The sequence below is a fragment of the Homarus americanus genome, unplaced genomic scaffold (genome assembly GCF_018991925.1).
Source record: "Homarus americanus isolate GMGI-L3 unplaced genomic scaffold, GMGI_Hamer_2.0 scaffold58126, whole genome shotgun sequence".
NCBI lineage: Eukaryota > Metazoa > Arthropoda > Malacostraca > Decapoda > Nephropidae > Homarus > Homarus americanus.
The window spans coordinates 1-4,528 of NW_024711059.1; positions in this window are offsets into that span (position 1 = coordinate 1).

Consider the following 4,528-nt stretch of genomic DNA (forward strand, 5'->3'; position numbering starts at 1 on the left):
TTAACTTCATCAGCAGTATATCGTACAATAATAAATAAAAACAATAGAATACTGTATTTAACTTACTTTGAGGATTCAGCAATGCAAATTATATTCTCCTAACTTTAGTCTGAGATATTATATAAGATAAAAACCTAAATTATGAAAACCACAAACCTTTGTTGGGAAGGTGTTGGGTAGGGAGGAGGTGACAGTGACATGTTTGAAAGTTGGCAATTTATGGTGAAGTATTTAATTGTTTATTTATGTCCTCTTAGATTGAGTTTTGTTTTTTGCTTATAAAATTTAATAGAAGTGACCTGGGAGAATATAATTTACATTGCTGGAATTCTTATAAGATAGTGATTAATTTGAATATAATCATGCTATAGTTTGCACTAGACAAAAATTTTTGTAATCATTTAGTACATTACTTTGAGTACATGTACAGTACAGCTTTGCCCTTAGGACAATGTAGCGTGCCCAGAGAAACATTAGGCGCAAAAAAAATATGCCAGATTGACTCATGCAAAATAGGAAAGATTTGCTTTAAATTAAAACATTGTCCTTAATTTTGGGTATTGCTTTAAATCAATAATCTTAAATTGAAACTTTAAATTGACATTCTACTGATGGTGCTACAACAGAACACACACATTGTCAGAGTACTGTATCTGGTACTACAAAAGAACACTCACATTGTCAGAGTAGTAGACCTGTGTATATATGTATATGTGTGTGTATATGTATGTATAAATAAATAAATAAATAAATAAACAAAATAATAATAAAGAAAAATATAAAAAAATAATGAAAATAATAAATAATAAAATAATTATTTATTGAAGTGATACGGGTAACACTATGAGATGTACTTATTACTACCATGCTATTGTACTATTCCAGATGATACTAAATGTTACATAATACTTCCTTGAGATAAATGTATAGTGTATATCAGGTGCCTCAAAGAGAGCTCAGGTTCTCAGCTGGCTCTGCCATGTTAATATTGTTTTTATTATCCACTCTGTATCTGTATTTTTCTGGCTAAATAAAATGTTTCAATTCAATTGGTGCTACTATAGACTACTTACTACTTTGCTGTTACTCGGAATCGAGTATGACGATTATTCAGCTATGAGATAATGATATGAGTTATTAATGATGTGAGTTTTAAGGTGACTAAAGAGGCTGATACAGGACTGGCAGAGTTGTTTGCAGATGTTGCACATGTGGATGGCTTCATCTAGGGAAACGCGCTATCTTTCTGGTGTTGGCGCTTTGTCTCCTCGCGTTTGCAATCGGGCTAACTCAAAAGTATTGACACCTCGTGTGGTGTTCCTTCAGTTGCAGTGGTGTATCGACTCCAAGGTGAGGGGTCGATTTGGCACTTTTTCAGGTTTGTCTTAAGACTATCCTTATACCTCTTCAGTTGCCCACCAGCTTTATTATTTATACTGTAAAGTAGTTTCTTTGACAGTCTACTGTTTTCCATGCGGGTAATATGGCCAGTCCAACATAGATGTTCGTGGATAATGGTAGCCTCGATGCTCCTACAGTTGGTGTCATCAAGAATACTGGCATTTGTTCTTTTGTCTTCCCAGCGAACTCGGAGGATGGAACGTAGACTAAGTTGGTGAAAGTTTTTAAGTGCTTTGAGGTGCCTCCTGTTTGTGACCCATGTCTTAATGCTATATAGCAAGGTGGGGAGGACCACTGCTTGATATACATGCAACTTTGTAGATAATTTCAGCTCCCTCCAGCTGAAGACATGGGTACAAAGTTCGCCAAAGGCTTGAGATGCACATCTGATCTGATGTTGAATCTCTTCATCGAGGTCCGCGGTGGTGAACAGGTGGGAGCCGAGATAACAAAAGTGGGTAACATTGGAAAGGGTATTACCTTTAAGCTGGATGGATGGTGGAGGTGTGGCTGAACCAGGGGCATGCTGAAAGAGAATCTGGGTCTTAAGTTCATTCATCTCAAGGCTGAAGTGTTGGTGTTCAGGATCTCCTGTAGGTCGCGTTCAGTGTGAGCGATAAGGGTGAGTTCGTCTGCATGCTGAAGTTCAGTAATGGAAGCTACCGACATCTTTGTTCTTGCATGGAGTCATGTTGAAAATATCCTTCACCCAGTACTCGATGTTCACCCTGCTGGTTAAATTGGCAACTGGCATGAGTAAGGAAGGCAGCCAAGGAAATGGAAGAGAGTTGGCACCAGTACACATCCTTGTTTTACCCCGCTTGGATGGGGAAGATCTTGGTTAGGCTGATGAAGGCCATGTACAGGTCGTGACATTGTTCTCTGGACTTTTCTTGTATTTGGCGAGCAGCAAAGATTATGTCAGTGGTGCCACGTGATGATGTAAAGCTACATTGAGATTCTGGGAGAAAGTTTTCCGCCTCAGGGAGAAGTCTGTTTAGGAGGACTCTGGCTATATTCTTGACAGCTACGGAGAGCGGCAAGATCCCGCGATAGTTGCCACAGTCTGACTGGTCACCCTTGTTCTTATAAATATTGACAATGGAGGCATCTTTAAGAGCTTGGGGGATTTCCTCCTTTTCCCATATATTCTCCTGGAGTGAGTGGAGATGGCTGGTAAGCAGAGGTCCTCCTGCTTTATACATCTCGGCTGGGATTCCATCATGCCCTGAAGCTTTGCTATTTTTTATATGTTTGATGGCAGTAGCTACCTCATCCAGGGATGGAGGATAGCTGAGGTGGGTCAGCTCTGGGTGCTGAGGACCTGCTGGGTAGTCAGGACATCCATTTTGGTGTTTCCGTTAAACAGCGAATGGTAGTGCTCTTTCCAGCACTGACGCATGCCTTCTTCATCTTTATTTAGGGAGTTACTGTCGGATGAGCAGAGGGGGCTGTGCCATGAGTGATTGGCCCATAAAATGTTTTAGTGGAGTTGACAAATTTTTGCATCTTGTGTTGATCTGCAAGTTTTTGTATTTCTCATGCATTATTTTTAAATCAGTCGTTCTTTACTTTGCGAAGTTCATGCTGTACTACCGCTTTCTTCTTCTTGGAACGGTATCATCGTTGGTTGAGACTGAGGATCGTTCTGCCAATTAGTTAAAGCAGCTTGTTTATCATCGACGAGTACATTGATTTCCGGGTCATTTTCATCAAACCAGTCCTGATGTATTCTTATGGGTCTAGCCCAGGGTCTCTCTGCTGGTTTTTGTCACGACAGTGTCGAGAATACCCCATTTGGCACTGGGATTTGGGTTGTTTGTTGTCGGGTTGTTTATCAGCCCATGTTCGAGCTGCTCTCTGAAAGCATGAGCTACCACTGGCTCCTCCAGATGCTTAGTGTTAAAACCTCTTCTGGTGGCTTATTGCCTTTGCTGTTTTCGGGCTACATGAAGTGAGAGCTTGGCACTGACGACACGATGATCAGTGTCGCGGTGGTCTGAGCAACGCATTGCTCGGGTGATGAGGGCATCTTGGCGATATCTTTCTCTGACAATGATGTGGTCAATGAGATGCCAGTGTTTGGATCGTGGGTGTTGCCAACAACCCTTGAACTTGTCGGCCAGTCTAAACAAGGTATTGATGATAGTCAGGTTGTGTGCAGCACACTTGCTGAGGAGGAGTAGGCCATTGGGATTACATTTGCCTAGTCCATTTCCTCCTATGGTTCCCTCCCAAATGTCAACATCTCTGCACAACCTTATCTTCTCTGGGGATAGAGGTTAGCACTCCGTCAAGGTCGGCATAAAAGGCCTCCTTGATGTCATCCTCTGCATCCAGTGTTGGGGTGTATGCACTGATGAAGAAGGCATGACATGAGTGATTTAGTGTGACTCTGAGTGTCATGAGGCGCTCGTTGATCCCAACAGGCATATCAGTTAGCAAAGCCAACTCCATAAATGCTGTTTCTCTCCACAGCAGGCTTACCCTTCCAGAAGAAGGTATAGCCAGACCCCCGTTCAGTGAGACGACCCTCGTCTGAGAGCCAGGACTCACTTATGGTTGCTATGTCAATGTTATACCTAGCCAGCTCTTTTGCAACAAGGGCGGTTCCTCTTTCCAGGCGCGCATTTGTGCCAGTAACCAGAAGGGTCCTGATATTCAATGCAGTGACCAGAAGAGTTTGTATAGTTTGTTTTTGTTTTGATCTGGGATAATAATTGTGTTTTCGAACGCATTAGGATGACCTTACTGGGTCTGTTGCCCAGTCAGGTTGGTTCTTTAGGCAGGCTATGTTTAGGGCACCTTTTCTAGCCCCCTCCCCATGTGGGGTGAGCAGAGTGGCTCCTCGAAAGGGCTGCTCAGTTAAAAAAGACAGGACCAGATTGCACTGCTGCCTAGATCCCAGAATTGTGACTAGAGAGTCCCAGCATGCATCTCTACATGTCCCCGTCGCCACTCAACCGTCGCCAAAGGACTTTTGGGGTATAAGGATTTGATGATGATGAGGAGTATGGTGAGCTGCGCAAGAGTTGATCTGTATGGTGAAACAGGAGCGCAGGCTGCAACCACACATCTTGGTTCTCCTTTTTCCTAACCATGTGGTGCAAGTGTTGCAACAACTGGG